The sequence below is a fragment of the Mirounga angustirostris genome, unplaced genomic scaffold (assembly GCF_029215605.1).
Source record: "Mirounga angustirostris isolate CCGP_5_RB_7025 unplaced genomic scaffold, mMirAng1.0.hap1 SCAF_10, whole genome shotgun sequence".
NCBI lineage: Eukaryota > Metazoa > Chordata > Mammalia > Carnivora > Phocidae > Mirounga > Mirounga angustirostris.
This window is the reverse complement of record NW_026991718.1, coordinates 4,121,394-4,145,566: the sequence shown is the minus strand read 5'-3', so window position 1 is coordinate 4,145,566 and position 24,173 is coordinate 4,121,394. Positions and strand designations below refer to the sequence as shown.

At 53.8% G+C, this 24,173-nt stretch overlaps 1 long non-coding RNA gene across 2 annotated transcripts; it reads right to left on the bottom strand.

Moving 5' to 3' along the window:
• Positions 1 to 737: 737 nt before the first annotated feature.
• On the bottom strand, positions 738 to 17,590 carry LOC135361704 (uncharacterized). 2 transcript variants are annotated; one of them, XR_010405394.1, is made up of 8 exons: positions 15,356 to 17,590; positions 14,797 to 15,107; positions 14,055 to 14,195; positions 10,761 to 10,941; positions 9,570 to 9,833; positions 8,177 to 8,403; positions 3,834 to 7,452; positions 738 to 3,547 (listed from the first exon to the last, which is right to left on the bottom strand). It is a non-coding gene; the product is annotated as an uncharacterized LOC135361704 (long non-coding RNA). The 2 variants fall into 2 exon arrangements; XR_010405393.1 differs by having other exon boundaries at positions 3,834 to 8,403.
• Positions 17,591 to 24,173: the final 6,583 nt, after the last annotated feature.

The window sequence follows — 24,173 nt, the reverse complement described above, 5'->3', positions numbered from 1 at the left end:
GCTACAGTCGAGAGACCCTACTAACTCATCCTTGGTCATTAGAGCTCAGGATCAGTGTCAGATAATCCCCCCAAAGTCTTGGTTCTTCTTTGCCCACTCCGTAGTTCCCCGTGATGGCCATAGGTAGCTCGGGAGCCGTTCGGCAGCTTTGCAGCACTGACCTGTGGAGTTATTGACACGTAGCGTTATCTCGGGGAATTTCCCTCGGGAATTCCAGGGGCTCTGAGGTCTGCAGTGTGGGTGAGGCACCATGACGCTCCACCCTGATGGATCAAGCCAGGTCTCTGCTTGTCTGGCTGGAAGTTTCTTTGGTCGTACGAGTCAAGGAGGGCTTTAGCAGCTGTTCTTCTATTTAGGTCCTGGGAATCCTGCAATCAGTGGAAGACTTCTGCAGACCAGCCCCTTTGACGGCCACTTGGATCCCGCTGCCCATCTCAGGAACATCTCCCCGCTCCGCCCCTCAGGGATCCCATCATTCCCTCTGAAATCAGAGAGCCCAGCATGGCAGCAAATCCTAGGCGGTCGTGGCCGCTCTGGGGGCGGATATCCACTTCATCTCTCTTCAAAGACGCTGGTGAGGGGCGCCTGGGTGGCTCAGTCAGTGAAGCATCTGCCTTCGGCTCAGGTCATGATCTCAGGGTCCTGGGATCAAGCCCACGTCGGGCTCCCTGCTCAGCGGGGAGTCTGCTTCTCCCTTTCCCTCTGCCCCTCCCTCCCACTCCCCCCACCATGCTCTCTTTCTCGTTCTGCTCTCTCTCTCTAATAACTAGGTGAAATCTTTAAAAAGAAAAGAAAAGAAAAAAGATGCTGGTGATAACCTTGATAACTAGTCTCAGGTAAAGGGACTATGTCCGCAGGGGGACCGTGGTGATGGGGAAGGGGCTGCACAAATCTGCCCACCGTTTATTCTCTGGACGTGTGTGGATACTTCGCTCCACGTTAGTGCAAGGAACCTCGGCAAGCTTCCCTTTCTTTATCTCAGGCCCGCAGAGTCCAGGTTCCAGTCCGTGACTGAGCCAACAGCACCACTCCCCGCTTACCAGGGGACTCCAGATTTTTGCTAAGTGCAGCTGTCCAGTCTAATATTCGATTTCTTTCTTCCCAGTCTAATGTTCTCAAATCCATTCTCACATATATTCCCTGAGTTTGGGATTTAAAAAACTGACAAATATTGGGGGTTTTGGTAGGGGAAGGTGCGTAGCCTTCCTCCTTCCTGAGGATTGTGCTGATCTCCCTCATCTTGCGTGGTGACGGGTGCACAGGAGGCAAGGGCCGATGGGTGAGGAGGAAGCAGAAAGGTCGAGCTTTCTCAGCTGGGAGGGACGGACTGCTTTGTGGGCTCCCGGGCCTTGGGAATCCCAGCACAGCAAACATTCCCAAAGTGCTCCCACAATTCCAAGGTCCTGGCACTTTCCCTTAAGAGGCCCAGAAGGGCTACGAATTCACTCGGTGTTAAAGTCAGACTCTGCTCAGTTTGGTTTTTTTAATAATGAAATGGCAAGTGAATTCTCTTTTCTTTTCTCTTTTTTAAGATCTATTCATAGGGCCCGTGTGAGCAGGGGGAGGGGCAGAGGGAGAGGGAGAGAAGCAGGCTCCCCACCGAGCGCAGGGCCCCAAGTGGGGCTCGATCCCTGGACCCCGAGATCATGACCTGCGCTGAAATCAAGAGTCGGACGCTTAATCGACAGAGCCAGCCGGTGACCCTCTGCTCTGTTTTGAGTCACATTAGCCTCAGCTGCAAAGACAAGCTGTGTGATTCTGTTAGCAGGTCTTGAGCCTGTCATTTCTTTCTTCAAACTCTCCACATAATTAGCAGCAGTCCACCCAGCTCACACCCTTCACAGTGGTTCCCCCCAGGGCGCCTGGGGGGCGCAGTCGGCTAAGCGTCCGCCTTCGGCTCAGCTCATGGTCCCAGCGTCCTGGGATCGAGCCCCGCATCAGGCTCCCTGCTCGGCGGGGATCCTGCTTCTCCCTCTCCTCCCAGCTTGTGCGCTCGCTCGCTGTCTCTGTCACTATCTGTCTGTCTGTCTCTCAAATGAATAAATAAAATCTTAAAAAAAAAAAAAGAAAGAAACCTCTCTGTGGGCCTGCTTGTCAGCCCCGTGAATAATGGAGGCACAGGACGGAGCACCCACCCAGTGCCGGAGTCCCAGGCCCAGCTGTTCCTCGAGCTGCCTTTCCAGTGTTGTCAGGGGGGCAGGAAGGTGGGGCCGGTGCCCGGATGCAGGCAGGACAGCTGTGCAGACTGGAGGGCAGAGCCCATTCCAGCCGGGGATCCCAGAGAAGAATGTGAAGCAGCCATGGGGAGCCACACTGATGCAGAGAGAGAGAGAGGCCTTGCAGTGGAGGCCTTAGCCCTGCAGAGGCCCAGGGGGCAGGTGTGAGTGCTGGGTGCTCCCGGGGCCTCTCCGCGGCAGAAAGCACCCAGCCGTCCCAGAGCCCAGGTCCTGGCACTTTCCCTTAAGAGGCCCATCTGCTGTCCGTCGCAATCCTTTGTAAACCTCTGTGTCTTTGCCAGCGATTGGACGCAGAGTCTGGTCGTTATCTTGTCTGTCACAGATCACAGATATCTCCAGGATAGCCCCGCCATGCGTGAGGATTCAGGATTCAGCAAATGTGTTGGGGCACATAATAGGGGCTCAGCAGACCCCAGAGCCTCATCCCCTGTGGCTGCTTCTCGGGGCCTCCCCACGCCCCCTGCCCCCCACATGTCCCCTGTGCTCCTCTCTGGGGGACTGAGGGGCTTCTGTCAGACAAGCGGCCACCAGCCCTGCCCCCCAGCTGCCCGGGGCCCAATCTCCTTCCCATTTACAAACAGCTCAGAAACAGTGCTCGCTTGGACAAGGCCAGGCACCTGAGGACAGCAGTCTCTGGGGTTAGGCAGACGTGAGTTCAAATTCTGGCTCGGTCCCCACTCACGGGCTCTGTCACCTCAGGTGAGCGGACTCAGCCTGAGGCCCAGTTGTCTCCCTGAGAAAAGGAGGGAAGATAGGACCTCCAGCAGGATTGTTGTCCACAAGAAACGAGCTGCACCCACCCAGTGCCTGTCATCAGCCCTCTGTGCTGGTGGTGATGGTTGTGATAACACAATGTTGAAAGCAAGCAGCGGGTCTGGATGGTCTCGTTTAGTCCTCAGAGCGGCTCTAGGCCCTTTGTACTGATGGAGAAACTGAGGCTCCAGCACCTTCTCCAGGATGGAGGTTGGATTCTCACCCAGGCAGTATGGCCCCAGGATCTCCGATCACTCCTGCACTGTAACTTTTCTTTCCACACCCAGGTGAAACCTCCCATGAGAGAAACTGTTTATGGGCCCTCCTGGCATCTGCCCATCTTCCCTGGTCCCTGCTGTGTCCCACCTGGCCCAGCCCTTGCTCACTGCAGAAGCCCTTGGAAAGAACACTCCCACCGCCTCCTGGCAGATCCTCTGCACAGTCGCAGAACCCACGGGAGGGCGGATCCATCTGGCTTCCTGCTGGACTTGTGTCTATAGCCCACGCGGGCTTGGTGCCCTTCCCAAGGTGACAGACTCACGACCCCGAGGCGCCGCCTGGAAGAGACAGAGCATTTCCTGGTTGCTGGCCTGCATTTGGCCCATCCTTGAAATCATTTGATGTTCTCCACAGTCCTGGGAGACATAGAAGGCAGGGCTGCCGTCCCGACTCACATGTGGGGAACCCAAAACCCAGGGAGCTCAGAGCCTTTGCCAAAATCACACAACCGGTAAGAACCCAGGACCCTTCCTGCCTCCGGCTGGTCGGCGAGCATCCGTGCAGCCCTGCCCAGCGAGCTCCCCTGGAGCCGCGGTTCCTGCCCAAGCCTTGTGTTGGACTCACTGGGGGAGCAGATTCTCATCCCACTAAATCCGGGTCTCTGGGGTGGGACCAGGCACTGTGTTGCTTTTCAATCGCCGGGTGATCATGCTTGTGGAGGACGTCTCTGGAAGGACTGGGGATCAATCAGGGCTGGAGATCATTTTGAAATCCCGGGTTCATCTGGGGACACGGGGCTCTGTCTAACCAGCTCAGAAACTGCCGAGCAAGACAAGACACATAAGTGCGTAGGGCTTTGATGAAGACAAAAGAACTGTAATATTTACACAAGAAACAACAACCAAAAGGAAAAAAAAAAAAGAACAAAGAACAAAGCATCCTGGATTAAGCCTGCTGAGCGTGCATTTGCCCCAGCGGCAGCCCTGGGAGGTTTCCGTCTCTGGAGCACCTCTCCTTGCCCTGCTCTGTCGCCGAGTTTCAGCAGGAATGTTCTGGATGCAGGTTTCCTGTCCGCCCTGCTCTGGTCTGTGCGCTCAGACTGATGCTGGGGCCTCCTTCACACACAGTGAATGAATGTCAAGCCCCGGGAGGGTCACTGGGCCCTTGCTGCCTGCCCAGGCCCTCGCCTAGCGGGCGGGGTTCGAGCAGTTTGTCACCACTGGACTCTCTTCCTGGGGTCCGCAGAGTGACAGCTCCCACGCCGTGCCTGCAGGCGCCCAGGCCACTGCCACAGTCACGGAGAAAACCCGTGGCCTCGTTGGTGGTTTGCACAGCGTCCGGAGCTGCGTCCCTCCGCTGGGGTCACTCCCTGCATCCCCCCTTGCCACCCCGACCTCCTCTGCTCCGGGAAGGAGAAGTCCCCGACTTGGCCCAGTCACTGGAGGGGGGTTGAAGTGCTGGGTGTAGACGCCTGGTCCTGAGGATAGCCCCAAAACATGCATATCCCCTCCGCAGAGCCCCTCAGGGCCCAGACCTCCTGGCTTGGTCCCCGGGGCCATTTCCCTCCTGGGAAAAACCTCTGTCCCTAAAGGTTTGCTTTGCAGCCATTCACAGGGTACGTTGTAACGTTCCTCTCAGAATCATGGGCATGGCCCCCTCCTGCCTCATGAACCCTTTCCCACCTTCTATGTGAAGACTCGGTTTCTGCTGCTCAAAAACAGAAACCATGCCCCCTAGACCGCAGGGTGCGATGACATGGTGCTGTGAAAGCATCCTCCAAAGGTAGGCATGGTGGGGGCGGGGGCGGGGCGGGTGGGGAGGTCGGTGGGGAGTCCACCAGCTTCCTTTCTCAATTGTTCCCAGTGAGGCAGACATGGGCCAGTGTCTGGGGCCACACGAGGCTCCTCTCTCACCTCGGACTCCGGTTTTGGCCCCAGACAGACCTCAGTTCAACTCTGAGCCCTGGGCTCTGACCGGTTGGGAGGCCCTGGGGGCACTGGGAGGCCCCAGGAGACACATTTCATGCGCTGAGCGGCTGAAGCCCAAAGGAAAGCTGGCCTGGGGATGAGGAAGGAAAGCCAGGATGGGAGGCCCAGGAAAGAGAAGGGCCTGGCAGGAAGGCCACAGAGTCGGCCACCGGTCACGGTCCCCCGGCAGCCCCGCCGAGCTTCGCAGCTCTGGCTGCAAACAGCAGTCCCGCATTTTGTCCCCTCCCTCCAGAGTATGTTCTGACCTCCACGCCTCCTTCCCAGCTGCCCGGGACCCCAGTGGCCCTGCTCGCTCGTCCGGCCTCGGGGGCCTGTGGCAGGAGCTCCAAATGGGCCCCAGGCCCCTCAGCCTTCCACTCGGGCAACCGGGCAGCACTCAGGCCTGCCACTGTCTGATGTCGGGGCAGGCCTGCTCTTGCAAGGAGAAGGTCGGAAGGCCCTTGCTCTCGCCAAGACTGGGGCGATGGGGCTGACCAGCAGCCCTCAGGAGAAGAAGGCCACGTTTAGTTCACAATCAGCTCCAGGAACAGGCTGGGCTGCAGAACCAGCCCCGGGGCCAACAGTGATCCTCAGCCTTTCCTCCTGCAGCAGCGCGAGCTGAGCACCAGGTTTAGAAGGCAGAGGCCCCAGCTCACACCTGGAGACGCTGATCCAGGAGGTCTGGGGGCTGGGGGCGGGGGGCTGGAATCTGCATTCCTGGCCAGCCCTGCGGGGGTTCAGAGGACAGCGTCTCCTCTCTGACCATAGGCTGCAGTGCCGGGCAAGGGAGTGAGACGTGACTAGCTTTGATGCCCGCTCTGACCAGGCCCAGCGAGCCGGACCCCTGCCCTTTGAGGGGGACACCGATAGGCCAGAGGGTACCCAGGAGGGAGTGACCACAATGGGGCTGTCTTCCTGGGTGTGCGGTCTGTGCCGTCACAAAGGGCCCTGAGTTCCTTCAACCCTCTGCAGCTGTTCTTTTGCAATGTGTCCTGATTTCTGAACAAGGGCCCCACATTTTTACTCTGCATTAATGGTAGATGCTAGAAAATACATATATTGGTCTCTGCCCCTGGTTCTGGGCACAGAGTTTCTAAAACCTTCGTAATGTCTTAAGTGATAAGAGCACTAGGAGCATCCTTTGTTCAAATAGTTGGTCTTTGACGGCAGTCTGACACAGAGCTCCTAAATCCCTTGGGATTTCCTGGGTGATAGCAATGTCTTTGTTCTAAGGTGAGTCTGGGCAGGCTGCTGGATGGGACCGGTCACCAGAAGACCAAGTCGTGATTAAAAGGTTGGAATTTCCAGCCTCACCTTCCGTTCTCCAGGGAGGGAAGAGGGGCTGGGATGGAGTTAATGATCAATTGTGCTTAGGTGATGAAATCCCACAAGGCGTGGTTCGCAGAGCTTCCAGGCTGGGAGAACATGGAGGTGCTGGGGTGGGGGGTGGCGCCGTGCACGGAGGGAATCCCCGTCCCACGCACTTCACACTACCCATCTCTTCCAGCTGGATGTTGTATCCTCACAAACAGTAAATAAGCTGTTTGTGTGAGTTCTGAGAGCCATTTTAGCAAATTAATCGAAGGGAGAGTTTGCGGGAACCTGCAATTTGCAGCCAGGAAGTCAGAAACACAGGTGCCCCCTGAGACAAATAATACATTATATGTTAATAAAAAGAGAAAAAAAAGCAATAATAAAGAAAACAAAAAAGAAACACAGGTGCCAATCTGGAATTGCCATTGGCGGCTGAAGTCTGGTGGGCCTGAGCCACTAACCCGTGGGCCCCGATGCGCTCTCCAGGCAGATGGTGCCAGAATCGAGTTCAGTGCTGGGACCTCCAGCTGGTGTCAAGGAATCGCGCAATCCAGGGGAAAACCCCCGCCTCTGGTGTCAGAATTGTCGAGCGTGGCAGCGGCGTGTAAGCGGGCGAGACACAGGAGGAACAAGGGGGCTTTCCTGAATTATTAAATGTTTCTGCAAATTCCGCAGCTGGGCCCAGCCAGGGTGGCGCGGGCCTTGGCGAGCCTGCAACCTGCTGCGGGGCTGGGTGTGTTACCCCGGAGAACGTGGGAGGCTCACGGAGAAGGAAGTGCTGATCAAACATCTGGAGGACCGGCAGAGAAAAGAAGGCTCTGGCTTCTCTAGGGCAACCCTGAGCGGGGCGCCGAGGCTGGTGGCTGGGCGGGGAGGAGGCTGATGGAACATCAGAGCCGCTGCGGGCTGCCAGGAGCTTCCCTGCCCCTCCGCCGGGGGGATGCGCTCAGGGCTGGTGACACCTGGCAGAGAGACACAGGGGCCACCTGGAGCCTTGGTCGAAGGACCTGAGTGGTGTCTGGTGGGTGCACTGCGAGACCACCCTGGGGCCCCCACGGGGAGTGGTGACATCCAGGTCTTCCCCGGCACGCAGCGGCCCCTTGTCCGGGTTCAGACACCCAGAAAGCCTGCTCACCTGACTCTTGGTCTTCCCAAGTGTCATCTTGCCCGTGGGACCCTCCCCAGGTGGGAAAGTGGCCCCCAAAGCAGGGGTTGGCTGGGCTGGGCGGAGCCACAGCTCCTCCCAGCGCGCCCTCCGGGGCTGTCAGCCGGTGGCCCACGTCCCATATTTGGCAGGGCTGCGCCCCGGGACTCAGAGAGAGAGGCGCCTCCTGTCCGACCACTCCTGGGCTATGACAGGCAGAGCCGGCTCTCCCCACCGTCCCCAGTCCTGCCCCGGCGGTGCCTTGTTAACAAATCCACGTTTGCTGGCTACCCCGGGCCGCCGCTCTTCGCTCTTCGCTTAGCTCTGTTTCCCCTGGCAGTCCAGGAAAGAAAAGAAAGAAAAGGGCCTTCCCTATCTCAGCCTTTGCGGACGCACCAATCGTGGAGCTTGCTTGTTTGGAAATGCCTGGAACCTAATACTCCTCTGGCTCTTAGCTTTGATCTTGTGTCTGGAAAACCTTTATTTCTGAGACTGGTGATAGTGAGTAGCTCAGGTGGGGTATTTGAGAAGAGAGGCCTCACCTCTTCATTTCTGGGTTGAGTCAGTGCTGCTTTGCCCGGGACTGTCTTAGCATGAAAGTCCCCCAGTTGCGCCAGGCCTGTGGCCCACGGACGGGGGCTCAGGGACGTCAGAGTGGGTGGGTGGGTCACCCCGAGAGCAGGGCTCCGAGGCCCTGCCTCCTCTCTGGCCCGGCCCTCCTGGGCAAAGCCGGCTCCGAGGCTCCAGCGCCCCAGCCAGGGCTGTTAGTCTGTAAGTAGAAAGTCAGAAAGAAAATCAGTCTGATACTAGGCCAGGAGTAGACAAGTAAAGTAATAAACAGAAGAGACAGCTCATAAATGGCTCCCTATATACTTGGGCGATTTGCTCTTCGGGAAGGATGGCCCCACAGAAACGGGAGGGGGCTCATTCAGAAAGTGGGGTTGAGAAAACTGGTCCTGGTTTGTGCAAAATTAAGCTGGACTCCTCTCTACCTTTAGCACATCTTAAATAGTAGACTCCAGACGAACTAATAACTGCAATCACAAACCCAATACAGACATACCTCGCTTTATTGTGCTTCGCAGATACTGTATTCCTTACACATTGGAGGTTTGTGTTAATCCTGCATCGACAAAACTCCTGGTGCCATTTTCCCAACAACAGTGGCTCGCTTTATGTCTTCGATTTTCTGTTGTTTTTGTTGTTTTGTTTTATTTTTTTAAAGATTTTTATTTATTCATCAGAGAGATAGAGAGAGAGAGACAGCACAAGCAGGGGGAGCGGCAGGCAGAGGGAGAAGCAGGCTTCCCGCCGAGCAGGGAGCCCGATGCGGGACTCGATCCCGGGACCCTGGGATCAAGACCTGAGCCGAAGGCAGACAGTCAACTGACTGAGTCACCCAGGCGCCCCTCACTTTGTGTCTTTGTATCACATTTTGGTAACGAAATATTTGGTAAATAATTCATACTTTTTCATCATTATTAAATTTGCTATGGTGATCCATGATCTGTTATGTGGTCAGTGATTATGACTCACTGAAAGCTCGTACGATGGCTAGCATATTTTGGCAATAAAGTACTTTCTAATTAAGGGACGTACGTTTGTAAGCACAGTGCTATTGCATACTTAAGAGACTACAGGGTAGTATAAACAGAACTTTTACATGCACTGGGAAACCAAAAATTTCATTCGACGCGTTTTATTGCAATATTCGCTTTATTGCAATAGTCTGGAACTGAACCCACAGTATTTCTGAGATGTGCCTATAGAAGGAAAATATAACAGAGAATCTGTGTAACCTAGAGACTGGAAAACGCTTCCTGAACAAGACCCCAAATGCACACACTATGGGGGGAAAAAAAGATAAAACTCTGCTTCACAAGCCCCACCCCCTGTCCAGACCACAGCCGTCCTTCCCCCAGGGCTCAGACCTACCTTCCTTCCAGCATGTCCCATCTCCAGGCCCCGGACTCCACACATTCCCTCGGTGTTCTGTGCATGAGTGGTTGTGTCCCGCTTCCTGGGACAAGCCTCTCAGGCCTCGGGATCCTGAGTGATGGAGTGTCTTGTTTCTCAGGGTGATGAGGGAGTCCTGCTAGTTCACGGTAGCAGATGACTCAGGATGGGGGCTGGCCACACCAGAATGACCAGCCGTGTGAATAAGGGGTCGGGACTGAAGCCACACGCTATCAACCTGACCTGGGGGGCAGGATGAGGAATTGGAGGTTGCGGTCAATCCCACAGCCAATGGTTCAATCAGTTGTGCCTATGTAATTAAATCCCAGTAAAAATGCTGGATGCCAAAGCTCGAGTGAGCATCCCTGGTGGGCAATAGTCTTCAAGTATTATCACACTCGATGCAGAAAGAATACCATGACCCCCACGATGATGGGAGCTCTGCATTCCTGAGTTCTCCCTGTGTATCTCTTCCCCTGGCCAGTTCTAATTTGGATTTTTGGCTATAATACAGCTGCAACCATCAAGAATAACACTTTCCTGAGTTCTGTGAGTCCTTCTAGGGAATTATCAAGCCTGAGAGAGTCCATGGGCACCTCCAAATTCGTAGCCTGCAGCTCCAAGGTGAAGGTGGTCCCAGGGACCCCTGAGCTTGTGGTTGGTGTCTAAAGTGAGGTCTATCTTGTGGAGGATGGCCCTTAACCTTGAGTTTGGCTAGCCCCAGGGAGCTTGCCTTCTGGAGGCACCCCACCCCCCCAGCTGGCTCCCTTCTCTCTGGATCATCCTCCAATCTGCTGTCAGAGAGATCTTCCTAAAATTCAAATATTCCCTGACACCTCCCTTGAGCCCGTCATTGGCTCCCGTTACCCTGGGAGGAGAGTTGAAACTCTGTGGCACCTCACGCACAGACCTATAACCTGGCCTCTTGCTGACCTCTCTTCCGCCCAACTTGACCTCAGGAAATTTCTTTCTGGGCCTCACCCCACTCCTTCTATTTTCCTGAATCTTATTATCCTAACATCGGTCATCTCTCCCTTGACCTTCAAAACTCAGCCCATGTATCACCACCTTCTGGAAGTCTATCTTTGACCCTTTTCCTATGATTCAAGGCCGATGTAAGGGGCCCCTGTGTCACTCCCGGGCACCTGTTATCACCTATGGTATTGATACCTGAGAGTTGGATTGTCTGCTTGCCCTTCTGGGTCGATGACTGCACTGTGTGCTTCTCAGAGCAACCGTATCTTCCAACTCCTCACAGCATCTGAACGCCAAGCAGCTCCCCATATGTGTTTGTGGGATGAATGGGTGAGTGAATCACTCAGCCTCAAGAATCCTCACTGACTCAGTTATCCTAAAAGAGTAAGATTTACAAATATTTATTTCTCAGATTGACACTGTTAGAAGGTCACTCCTGCATGCGGAATACAGGGATCCCTCGCCCACATTTTGCCTGACGTTCTGTCTCTTTTTAGCATCCTGTGACGTTTGCAGATCACTTGTACCCAGAACAGTCATGATGGACCTATGGATTATATGTCATCTGATTTTAACTAAAGTAACTGTCTTCAAATGGAAAAGTAGCTTCAAAATGGTTCAGAAAAAAAAATCCTAAAATTGAAAATAATCCTAATATATAAGCCCAGGTGAACAATGGTTATGGTATTTGTCTCCAGTCCCAGGCACAGAGCTCTTAAAGCCCTGGGAATCTCCTGAGTATTTTGTATATATGCTAATGAGATGACCCAAAGGGTGCTAGAAAGTTTCTGAAAGGTCAACAGAAAGACCCTGCCATAATTAGGGGGTTTGAACTTTCAGTCCCTCCAGGGAGGGGAGAGGAGCTGGAGATTGAGTTCCATCCCCAGTAGCCAACAATTTAATCAATCATACCTGAACAATGAAGGCTCCACCAAGACCCCTGAGATGATGGGGTTGGATGAACACATCCACGTTCTGGGAGGGTGGCACACCCCAGTTCCATGGGAATGAGGCTCCCCTGCTCATTTGTACCCACTGGGATAATAAACCGTGACAGTCAGGAAGGCAGTGTCCTGGGTTCTGGGAGTCATTCTTGTGAGTTATTGGCAGGGTGGGAGCCCCTGAGTTTGGAGGCAGCTGGGCAGGAGTGTGGGTGCCCTGGAGACCCCACCGTGGCTAAAGTCTGAAGCGGAGGTCGTCTTACAGGGCTGAGCCTTTCACTTGGGCTGTCTGGCGCTTCAGGTGGACAGCGCCAGAAGGGAATTGAATAGCTGGTCACCAGCAGGTGTCAAGGAAATGGGAAATTGGTTATTGGTGTGCAAAAGCAACGTGCATTTCGTGTCCGCAGTGACGTCAGCACGCACTACACAATAGGGCACGGAGCTGACAAACACCCAGTAAAAACAATGCAGATCGAATCGGCTATGGCAGCAAAGCAGCCAGTTTTGAAAACCGACCGAGGCTTTTTGGAACATAGACTGATACCTATTGCAGCTGCTGACCAGAAACCTTCCTCTGGGCCTCTTGGGCACTGACTTGTGGGATGACCTATCAGTTAGCAACACATTGGAAAACCCGGCATCCGGAGCCCAAGGGGCGCCTCCATACTCTCCGGGATGTGGCTACTCCATCTGGGTCTGCACAATCTCTGGCACATTTGATGAAACACGTTTAGAGCTTCTTTTGAGTTTGATTTTGATAGAAAAAGTCTAAGAGGCAGCGGGCAAACATAAAGGAGTAAGCGGGTTAAATAAGGGAATAGCGAGTGACAGCAAACCCAAGTGCATTTCTTCACCAACAAATGCTGCAGACGCCTAGAGAACAGTAGGGAAAATCTGAGCAATCATTAAACCACTTATTCAGCGGGAAGTGTGCTGTACAATTGGATAAAACTACAGGGGCTGTGACTGTATCTGGAAAAGATTATGTGTCACTAAATGAAGTGCACAGAGAACTACCTTTTTTTTTTTTTTTTTTAATGAGCCACTAAAGGAAGGTATTTTCTCAACTGTAAATGACCTCTTTCAAACAATGTGTTATTGAGAAGCTCTGCAAGCTACTAGAGCTGCATTTTTACTTGGAATTTTTTTAAGAAAAGAATTCCAGATCAGGTTACAAAGATAGGGAAGCAGGGAATTCATTCCTTTCATTGTTGAGGAAGGCAAAGAAATCGATGCCAAAGAAGTACATGCGGATATCAGTGGGTATTTTATAAAAACAAAACCTTGGGGCACCTGGGCGGCTCAGTCTGTTAAGTGTCTGCTTTCGGCTCAGATCATGATCCCGGGGTCCTGGGATCAAGTCCCATGTCGTGGTCGGGCTCCCTGTTCGGTGGGGAGTCTGCTTCTCCCTCTACCCCTCCCCGCTGCTCATGCTCTCTCTCTCTCACGCCCTCTCTCAAGTGGATAAATAAAGTCTTAGGGAAAAAAATATCTTTAAACATAGTAGAATCTTTTCCATTTTTAAAAAAAATTTTTTATTAACATATAATGTATTATTTGAATCTTTTCCATTTTTTGCGAAGACAGAGTGAAAAGAAAATCTTTTGTTCCACAAAGATCTAAATGTGATCTGTGACTGAACGGTTCAAAGGCCCATCGAGCTGAAGACAAACAAAAATCAAGTGTCCCATCCTAGTGACCCTTTCTCTGATTCACATGACTGTGGCCTGGCAGGGGCCTCGGACGCAGCCCACAGGTGCGCACGCACAGTCTGTCCCTTCAGAGCGGAAGTGACCTCCTGATAATGCCAAGAAATGGCTTTATCTTGTACAGTTGAGCATTTTGGAAAATATGTTTGAAAATGTTACCGTTGTGTGATTTTTTTCGGTGGAGGGGCCACTGGCAATGCTCTCGTATCTGCACACTTTAAAAACCCCGAGCATACAACTCTCCAGCCGGTTTACAAACCGTCCCGATGAAGAGATTTGGTGAACTCTGAACACATTTATTAAAAATATAGAACCTTCTAGTTAGTTTGCACAAACAACCGAGGACAACAGGGAAGATGGAAAGCTATTAGCCAGATTTTAACAGCAACAAAAATCTTTGCGTAATCGGTGGATTTAAAAGAGGATTTAGCCCGAGTAAACAATGAGGCCCTGTATTCATTTATCGATTTGTTTTTTGTTATTATTCCTTTATTTCACTGCTCACTGAAGCAATCATGTCTTCAGGGTTCATCCATGCTGGGCATGGATCAGAAGGGCACCTTCCAAGTTGAGGTCCCTTCAGACCCCAGCATGACCTTTGCTGTTCCAGCCAGGCTGGAGTATCGTCTCCCAGTTACGCCCAACACGTGCCTGTCTCTGACCCTTTCTTTGCGCATGCCATTTCTCCCTTCTGGAAAGTTCTTCCTTTGTTCTTACCTACTCCTGCTCTGCTCAGGCCTTGGAGCTTAGCCCAAACCCGACTTTCTTCGGGAAGCACTCCCAGATGACACCTTTAACCCAGGAGGGGGCTATCCGTCTCCTGGGGCCCCACGGCTCACCTGATCTGGCCCAGCACACTGGGCATTGTCCTCTATGTGCACCTTGCTTCTCAGCCACGTGGCAGGCTCTCGAAGGAACACTTGACGTTATGTTTCCCACCTCTGACGACCTCCACACCAGGCCATGCACACAGTGGGTGCCTGATAAGCAAATGAAAATGTGTGAATGATGGTATGATTTGTGCTAAGTATCCCCTGCACATTCGAATCGCTTCAGTGGGCACTGACTGTGCCTGCCAACCCAGTCTGTGTAGTCACAGCTCAGCTCTGAAGCCCGAGAGGCACCAGTTCCAACTGGGCCACTCATTGGCTGTGGGAACCTTGGTCAGACTCAGTTTCTTCATCTATGAAATGGGCAGACACTATGGGCCCACGAGGGTCACTGTGAGCCGCAGGTTGACGCCACGATACACAGTCTCTAGCTCCTACAGGTGCAAAGTACTTCCTGGGGGAGGTACCCAGACACCGTCCCATGGCCAGCGGCATGCTTCCCTTACCCACCCTAACTCTGGGGTCTTCCCATGAAGCCAACCCCCAAAGCTGTGCGCTTTTAGCCTTTTCTTACTGGAGCCCAGCTTGGTGGTTGCAGGAATAAACTGAGTGTGGAAATAAAGATATTCTCTTGAGTCCTTTCATTGGCAGACATGCATGTAACTCTTCCCCGGGCTTCCTGACCCTTGTGACTACCTGACATCCCCCTCTCCCCCAGAGCCATGTCTGGAATTCCTGAAGCTTTTCTCACCCGTGACCCCGTGTCTGGCTGACCGCACAGTTGGAAACAAGTCCCATTCCCGGAGAAGGCTGTGAATAGGCATTCCTGGGTTTTTATCTTTCCTTGCTAATGGCTTCTTTTTTTTAAGAATCGATTTTAGGGCGCCTGGGTGGCTCAGTTGGTTAGGTGACTGCCTTCAGCTCGGGTCATGGTCCCGGAGTCCTGGGATCGAGTCCCGCGTCGGGCTCCCGGCTCAGCAGGGGGCCTGCTTCTCCCTCTGACTCCTCTCCCCTCTCATGCTGTTTTTCTCTCTCTCTCTCAAATAAATAAATAAATAAAATCTTAAAAAAAAAAAAAGAATCGATTTTAAATGTTTCCTTTTGAATGACAGGAGTAGGCAAATAGGCTTTGAAAACAGAAAAACAAGGCAGATGTGTATAAAGGAAGATATAAAAGTGTCCCCCACCACCCCTGGCCAGGAAGAAATTGTTGCTGTCAGAAAAAAAGGGCCACGGCTTGTCCACTTCTAGAGCCCACCCAGGGGAGCGGGCCCTCCCACTCCTGACATTCTGTCCCCTTCCATTCCTACCAGCGCACACCTCCTCAGTGAGGGTGGTTTGGGCCTGCTGTGGCTCCCCAGCTCCAGGGGTCCCCTGTGCTTGCAGTTCCAGGACACACCGGAAGGCCTGCCCCACTGCCAGGGGCTGCCCTGAGCTGGACTGCTGACTCCAGCCCTTCCTTCCTGGAGGCCTCTCCTCCCCCGGCCTTGGGCCTGCACATGGGCTCCGTCATCGGCTTTATTCAGCAGCCTCTGGAGGGAACTTCCCATCTGGAAAGATTGGATCTAAGAAGTGAGGTCAGCCAGACCTGTCATCGGCCTCACTTGGGTCCAAAGTGAGCTTGGCATCCCTCACAAAGGGCCTGTCTTCAACCTAAGAGAGGTAATTTTTAGAACGGAAGAGGGAAGTGTCATCGGACACAGCAAGAAGTTGCTGCATAGATCTGTGACTCTCTGGCTAACGGGGCATTTAAAAGGTCGGATAAAATCAAATCCAATCAAACCAGTTACTGTGTGCCAGATGCTGAAAAGAATACAGAGAAACATAAAACAGTCCCTCCCTTCAAGGAAATTTGAAGTTTCGGACATTGCCATCAATTGAATATATTAGTCATTCCATCTGGCAAAGTGAGGCAGAAAGATCCAAAGCTGCATCCTCCAGTGTTCCAGAAGGTCAGACTGTACAGGAGCTCCACAAAATCACCAGGATCTCTGGGCTCCTCTCGGCTTTCAGGGACTCATCCCTCGGGTGAATCCTTCGTCCTCACAGCCCAAAATGGCTGCTGAAATCTGGCCACTGTGCTGGGGAGGCAGGAGATTAGAAGGGATGCTCCTTCCTTAAGAAGCACTGACTCCCAGAAATGGTACTTATCACTTCTGTCATATCCCCTGGTCCAGAACTTACTGACATGGTCACACCTAGCCCCAGGGAGGCTGGGAAGTGTAGTCTTTATTCCTAGGGGTCCTTTGCTAACATTTGGGATTTCTGTTGGAAGAAGGGGAGAAGAGGTACTGGGGATATCGTATTCTACAACCCCAAAACTTAAAGGAAACAGTGGTGTCTTAGAGGGCAGTGGGATCAGGGAGAAGCTGGGCTCACAGGTCCTTCCAGGCCAGGTCTAATGCAGCCTACAGGGCCTGGGTGCTCTGGTCTGTTATAACGATTCTTAGAATCACCAGTCGAAAGGCCCCGGACGACCACTTGTTCCCGTACCTTCGGCCCCAGTAGTGATGAACGTAGCTTCCTGTGATGCGGTTGCCCCTCTTCTGTTTGAACCCATCCTTCGACGGGCAGTCATCACTTGCTAAGGCAGTTTGCACTTCTTTGATTCACCTGGTTCTTCTCTAGCTTGGACTTAAGCCTGCTGGAAACTTCTGTGCAGTAATAATTAATGCAGCAACCCAATGGGGTGCAGGTTCCATGCGGTGTGGGGGGCTCGGGGGACCACTCTGACGGGGCTCCTGACGTGTGCACGGTGGTGCTGGACCTGGAGGGCACGGGAGTGTGCCCCGTGGGTGAGAGCCCACCACCGTTGGCAGAACCCTTTCTCCAGCCCCAGAGGGAGCTGAGTGAAAGCCCCACATGGCAGCTCTGTCGTGAGGGCAGTGGGGGACGCCCCCCAGCGTGGTTCCCCAGGCCCCCACATCACTATAGGCAGTGGGGAGCCCCCAGACCCCCCTGAAATGACGCTGCACTTGTTCTGTGAGGAACAACAGCTCTACAGGCCATCGGGACAAAAAGGCTCAGGTGGTAGGATGCCATTCCCCAGGCATTCGGGAGCTGGAGGCCGTGCCCACGCCTGTGGCAGGCAGGCCACGTTCCCCTGGGCCTGGCCACACCTCCCGGGTCAGGCGGCCTGCGTGCACCCTCTGGCTTTTTCCATATTTCCCCCTGAGTGTTCCTTCAAACAATGAAGAGGAAATACTCCCAAACCCAGCTGTCCAGGATACACGTGTCTGCAGCCTGTTTCCAGAGCGGGAGGCGCTGCTCTGGGGGTGCTGGCCACGGGAAGGAAGCCCATCCCGCATGACCAGGAAGCAATAATGTGGCATCACTGATTTCACGGCCGCTTTATTCTTCAGGCCATGAAAGAGAGGCATTGCTCGCATCCTTCCTCAAACATGGATTTGTGGCAGTCCCGGGGGCTTCCACCGTGCTCCCTCCGCCCGCAAAGGTGGCCAGCGCGCCGGGTCACGCGAGGCTCGGCGGCATTGGCTTCCCTTTGAAGGCACGCACGGCCTTGCTCACAGCCCAGCGTGGTGGTGTTCCGGCTCCCTCTTGCCCGGGCCCCCTTTATTCTGACCTGAATCGTAAAGCAGGCCTCACTCAGCCAGGCATGATCTTTCCTTCCACTACCCCTGAATGCCACGGGACAGATCACAAGAGCCGCGGGAACCTGCGTGCGTCATCGTCGAGCCCCCCCCGGGCCCAGGGCGGGAAGAGCGAGAAGAGCAAGAACGGTGGCTTCGGCTGGGGCTGCCAGCCCTGTTGGTTTGCTGAGGCTGCCAGACCCAGCACCACACGCTGAGAGGCTTCAGCAACAGACATGATCGTCAAGTCCTGGAGGCCAGAAGTCCAAGGTCGCGGTGTCGGTGGTGTCGGCGCCTTCGGAGGCTGCGAGGGCGGATCTGTTCTCAGCCTCTCCCCTGCTGCTGGTGGTTTGCTGGCAGTCCTCGGTGGTCCTCGGCTTGTAGAAGCATCACAGGGACGTCTGCCTTCATCTTCACACAGCGCTCTCCCCGTGTACGCGTCTGGGGCCAAATCCCCCCTCTTTATGAGCACATTGGGGCCCACCCTAATAACCTCATTTTAACTTGATCATCTGAATGACCATACTTCCAAATAAGGTCACACTCACAGGTATGGGAGGTTAGGACTTCCACATGTGGATTTTAGGCGACACACTCACCCCATAACAGAAGATGACCTGCAGGTCCGCAGTCACATGTGCACTTCAGTGGGTCCCATGCAGGAGTTGGGATGTACTTAAACTAAAAAATTATTTGTTGTTGATCTGAAATTCAGATTTCACTAAGCAATCTGTACTTTTCTCCCTCTCTCTCTCCCTCTCTCTCTTTCTTTCAACTGGCAACCTTACGTTAAGCAAACCCCACCTATGAAAATTCAGATATTCTCAACAGAAAAGTGGGCTGATTCTTTATGAAAAGATTAATCACAGGATGCCTTTAAATAGCAAATCCTCTGGAGACATGAGGCGGTTGGAGTAAGGACCAGTCTCTGCACAGACCGGACAGAACCACCATGTCTGTTCCACATCTAAGGCTGGGACAGGGAGGTCAGCGTAGGGGGAAGAACAGAGGTGGAACCCTGCTAGATTTGCACTCCCGGGTGTGTGCGCATGTCAGGGACAAGCCGGGGGGTGGGGGGTAAGGGTGGGGGTTGAGCAAAAGACCCACGTCCAAGACCTGGTCCCAGGACCATCTCATGCCAGCCGGTCACCTGCCCTCTGAGCCTCGGACTGCTCATGAGCCTCCCATGTCTCTTGCTGCACCCCCCAACCCTGTGGTGGCTCCCTGTCCCCCCACCCCCACAGGCCGGCCACATGGCACACGGTGACAACTTTACTTCTGAGCCTGGGACAGCTGGGACGTCTGTGTTCTCCAGTTAGAGGAGGAAGAACAAACCTGCCCAACTGTGCAGCAAAGGATGGAGAGACCGAAGGGACACAGAGGCAGGTAAGTGAGGTGAGGGAGGTTGGGGGGGCAGGTGCTGAAGGAGTCCCCAAGTCTAGCCCGGGTGTGGGTCCCCTCAGAGAAGTGCACACCTCCTGCCTTCAGGTGAGAGGCTGAGAGTCCCAGCCCCTCTGATGCGAGGCTGGAGGCCGGAGCCTCGGTTCAGTGGAACACGCCCGAGGAACCCCGGCCTGCACCTGAGGGCCCACCTGGGGCTTCCCCACACGTCCATCTGCTCCCAGGCATCAAGAGGCAGCTGGTGTGGCCACAGCCCGCTGGTGCTCAGAGATTTCTCTCCTGAGATGATTGGAGGGAAAGTGGAGAGCACCAGTATTCTGGAAATCCAGACTTTTCTCCTGTAGTCAACAGCCCACCAGGGATGATGGCAGGAAAGTTTTTCAAACCGATGGTATCAGATGCGGTTAGGATGCACCCCACAGTTCTTCTGTGCCGAGGAGCTGAGCTCCACCGCAGCTGTGAAAGGAAATTATGCTGTCGATCCGAGGGGCATTAGGCAACGTGACTCACCAGCAATTAGACGAGGGGCAGTTAGCAGGAGCCGGCCGAAGTTTGGGGGCAGCAGGGTCCTGGTGGCTCAGGGCTGGCCCCGGCGCTGTCCTGCTAACATGGCAGGGCTGAGCATGGCGACCAAGCAGGCATTCACTCCTGGAAGCCGCAGAGGCCCCATCACACCTTCGAGCTGTGTTAGGCACTGCGTTCAATTCCAAGAGCAGGGCCTATCATGTGTGGCTTGCATCTTCCCTCTGACGTGCCACTCACTATCTGTCGCTTCTCAGCTCCTGTGGAGTCTAAGGGGTTCACTCCCAGAAGAGCTCAAATCCAAGCAGTGACAAGGAAGGCAAGAATCCTTGGAGCCTGGCTGTGGGTGGCAAACACCCATTAGATGAGGAAGGGGCCATTTGCACAATTTGAGGAATCTGACAAATAAACTGGGTGTGACTCAGACGGGTAAGTCTACCCTGTCCTTCCAATGCATCACACCTTGTGTAATAATGCCAGCATGGGTTTTGCTTTCCTTTTTCATAACTATTATTTAATATCCATGCTCATTGCTTCCCTGGATGATGAAACTGCACCCAGAGATCCATCAAGCAGACAAAATCCCTGCCCCCAGAGCTGATGGGCACTGATGAGCACGCAGGGAGGAGCAGGGGGTGCGGGGAGGGGCTGATCAGGCTGAGCCTGCAGGGAGGGAGCAGAGGGTGTTGGTGAGCGGGGAGCCTGACACGTGAGCACGCTGGACAGAGCAAGGCAGGGACAGACTCTCCTCGGGCAAGGGGTGCCGGAGCTGCCCTCAATTCACTTCAAAGGAACTGAAAGCAGGGACTCAAACAGATGCTCGCACACCCGTGTTCAAAGCAGCATTGTCCAGTGGCCAGAGTAGTGCCCATCAAGTGATGAATGGATAAGCAAAATGTGTGTGCGCAGGCAACCGTCAAGGTGAATTTGGGTACATGCTACCACCATACAGGTAAACCTTGAAAACATTGTGCTAAGTGAAGCTAGACACAAAAAGACAAAGACTGTAGGATTCCCCTTATATGAGGTAGCTAGAATTGTCAACGTCAGAGGGATGGAAAGTAGAATCGAGTTTTCCAGGGGCTGATGGGGGGTGGGGGGTGTGTGAGTGCTTCATGGGCACAGAGTTTCTGTCTGGGGGGGATGAAGAGTATGGTGGTGAGGACAGCATGGCCATGTGATTATAGTGAATCCCACTGCCCTGTGTGCTCAGAAATAGCAGAGGAAATCTTGCCCACGAAACAGGCTGCTTTTACTTGTATTAAGAATGGTATTCCCAGGGCGCCTGGGTGGCTCAGTCGTTAAGCGTCTGCCTTCGGCTCAGGTCATGGTCCCAGGGTCCTGGGATCGAGCCCCACACTGGGCTCCCTGCTCCGCGGGAAGCCTGCTCCTCCCTCTCCCACTCCCCATGCTGTGTTCCCTCTCTCGCTGTGTCTCTCTCGGTCAAATAAACAAATAAAATCTTAAAAAAAAAAAAAAAAAAAAAGAATGGTATTCCCAGTTCAGCAAATGCTCTGGTGAGCAGAGTGAGGCTTGCCCAGCGCCGGCCAGAGCCCGGGCCCGGGGAAGGGCAATGTTATGACAGAGCGGGAGGCTGGCCTGGGGCCCCACAGGGCCGCTCACTCCTTCAGGAGCCGGCCTCGTGTTCAGACGGTGCCAGAGTGGAGGACAGGGAGGGAAATTCAAGTTGACTCATCTGCAGGATATGCGGATCCGGACAGGACCTCCAAACCTGGCAAGCTCAAAGGAAATGATTTTAATTTTTTTTTTTTTTTAAGACTCTCATGTAACCTAGACACTCAGCTGGGAGTCTGTTTCCTATTTCAAGCCTTTTCCAAACAGTTGTGTTTGCAGAGACCTTCATAAACACACGTCCAGGGGAAGGAACCAGAAGGAATGGGGCTTCTCCAGGCCTGCCGTTCAATTCCCTGGGCTTGCAACACTGCTCAGGTGTTTGACAGGAAGGCAGTTGTGGGGACACCCGTGGGGCAGGAAGCCGTGGGGCGCAGAAACTTTCTGGATCTGACCTCCAGTCATTGAAAAACAGTAACATGGGATGTGGATCAAGGAGGCTTACGAGCATCTGGGCCTCGGCCTCAAGACTCCAGGCACACTGAATGGAAGACAGTCGGGGACACTGCTCTTTCCCTGGCTTTATGCCTGGATGCAGCCCGTCCTGCAAGATCTAGAAACAGATGCATGGCTCATTCGCGGACTCACGCGCTAGGTGGGCATCTGTGGAGCCCTCCCGCGAGGCTGGCAGTGGAGGCCCGGCCTCTGCCCTCTGAATATCCGTGAATCGTCCCCCTCCTCGTGGGGTATTTGCAGGACTAAGGAATCTGCTCACCTGACCAGGGCCCTGCCAGGAGGGGTGAGGACGGGGGTCCAGATGAGCCCCTCACAGCTCTCCCCTGAAATATCAGCCTCGGCTCCTCTGTCCGCACGTGCTGGGAGGTCAGCTGCCGGGGAGGCCACCCTGCAGTGTCCGGGAGTGTGAACTCGGCTGCTTCCAGCCTGAGGAGGGAGGCTGCTCAGACAGAGCCTTGGCCTACCTCTGCCTCGACGAGCCACTTGCCGTTTTGCCTTATCTTGTTTTTGACTAAATTCTTAAAATGTAGACTTGATTTTTTCAAACAGTTTCAGATTTACAGAAAAATTGAGACTACAGTGCAGGGCGTCCCCCTCTACCCAGCACCCAGTGTTCACTGTCATTACCATCCTTAGGTTAGTTTGGAACATGTGATACAATTCTTAAACCAATGTGGATACGTGGCTAGCAAGTCTCTACTTGGCTCAGATTACCTTGGTTTTACCCACCATCCTTTTCGGGTCCCAGGTTCCCACCTAGGATACCCATACTGCTCAGTCTTCTGGTCTTCCTGGCGTGGACTGTGGTCCTACCTCGTTAGACTGGGACCCCTCACAGTGCCCAGGGCAGCGCTTTGCCCCCGAGGGCTCGAGTGTCGGCAGGGGATGAAGGGATGAAGGGAAGGAGGCCGCAGCATGAACTCGCCCTCTCTCCCAGCAAATGTCAAAACACCAGTAAACTCTGTGTGGTCCAGTGATTCAACACCGTTGTCTCTTAGAGAGACAGGGCTGGGGACGGGGGAGATGGGAGAGGGCTGGATTTCGCTTTCCTAGTTACATTTCTGTGATGTTTAATCAAGTCTTTTAAAATAATCAGCTTGTCTTTCTCTTCCAATTAGAAACAATAAAATAAGACCCAGCTGTGGGGTGAGGCTTGCATCCTCAGCATCTCCCCCGCACAGGAAGAGGCTGGTGCCCACCTAAGATGACCAGGGTACGAGATGGGCCCAGAGCACGGTTTCCTGGCTCCTTCCTGTCCTCACCCACACAAGGAATCAGAAAAGGCAAGAGTTTCCAAGCCTTTGGTATAAATGCAATCCAACACACACGCAAACCACCCCAGGTTCCTCCTAAAGCATTTCGTGCCTCCCCCGCTGCCCCCTAGCCCCTGCCTCTGAAAACAACTGAGGTCAGATTAACAGCCCTTCCCTGGAGGGGAGGTGATCAGGGAAGAAGGCGGGTTAAATTGGCCAAGTCATCCTTGGGCTCAAGAAGCCGCCCGGAGCCTCCGCTCCAGGATGGAGGCCCAGCCCCTTGGGGCGCCCAGGGCTCACAGGAAGCCCACTGCCGCCGCCTCCGTGGGCTGGGCCCTGTGCCTGGAGTTTAGGACCACCCCACTCTGTCATTGCCCGGCCCTGCCAGGCCTTTCCAGGCTGAACTGGAGGGAGGGGCCTGGTCTTACCTCTTATACATCCCACCCCCCTCCCTACCCCATCCACTGTCTGGAGGGCAAAGGGCCCACATGGACGCTCAGGGAAAGGCCTCTTTGTAGAGTCTGAAGAACAATCTGATTGAAGAGTATTTTCAAGTATGATTGACATAACTTTCTGGGGCCCCAAGTCCTCTTTAGATATCATGTCCTAATGAAGGGAGCTGGGAATGTGGTCAGGTGAACAAAGTCAAGGTCTCCAGGGCCTGAGTGCCCCCGAGAGCTGAAGGCGGCAGTGTTGGGCCTTCCTCTGAACCATTTGCCCTCCCTCCACCCCCAGTCACCCCTGGTCCTCCGTCTGGCTCTTGCCTTTAGATATCATGCCAGTGACCCCCTCCCAGCACCAGCACGTCTTCTGGGGGCCATGCAACATGCCGATCCTACAGAAACGCACGTCACACAACATGCATGGCCCCCACAGTGAGATTCTGCAGCCTAGAAATGCTGGAAACATTTCATAAAAACTCCTGAGTTATAAGTCAGGTTCATGTATTGTGTGTTGTGATTTTTAAAAAAAAATTTTTTAAATTTTATTTTATTTGAGAGAGAGAGAGAGAAAGCACGAGGTGGGGGCAGAGGGAGAAGCAAACTCCCCGCTGAGCAGGGAGCCAGACGCGGGGCTCGATCCCAGGACCCTGGAATCATGACCTGAGCCGAAGGCAGACGCTTAACCGACTGAGCCACCCAGGTGCCCTGTGTTGTGATTTAAACCACAGATCTGCTTTTGAAAAAAGGCAAATATTTGAAACCCAAGAGACTGGGATTCTGAAATCGAAGGGAGAAAGGATGGGGTGGAAGGAAGCAGTGAAATGCTCGAAA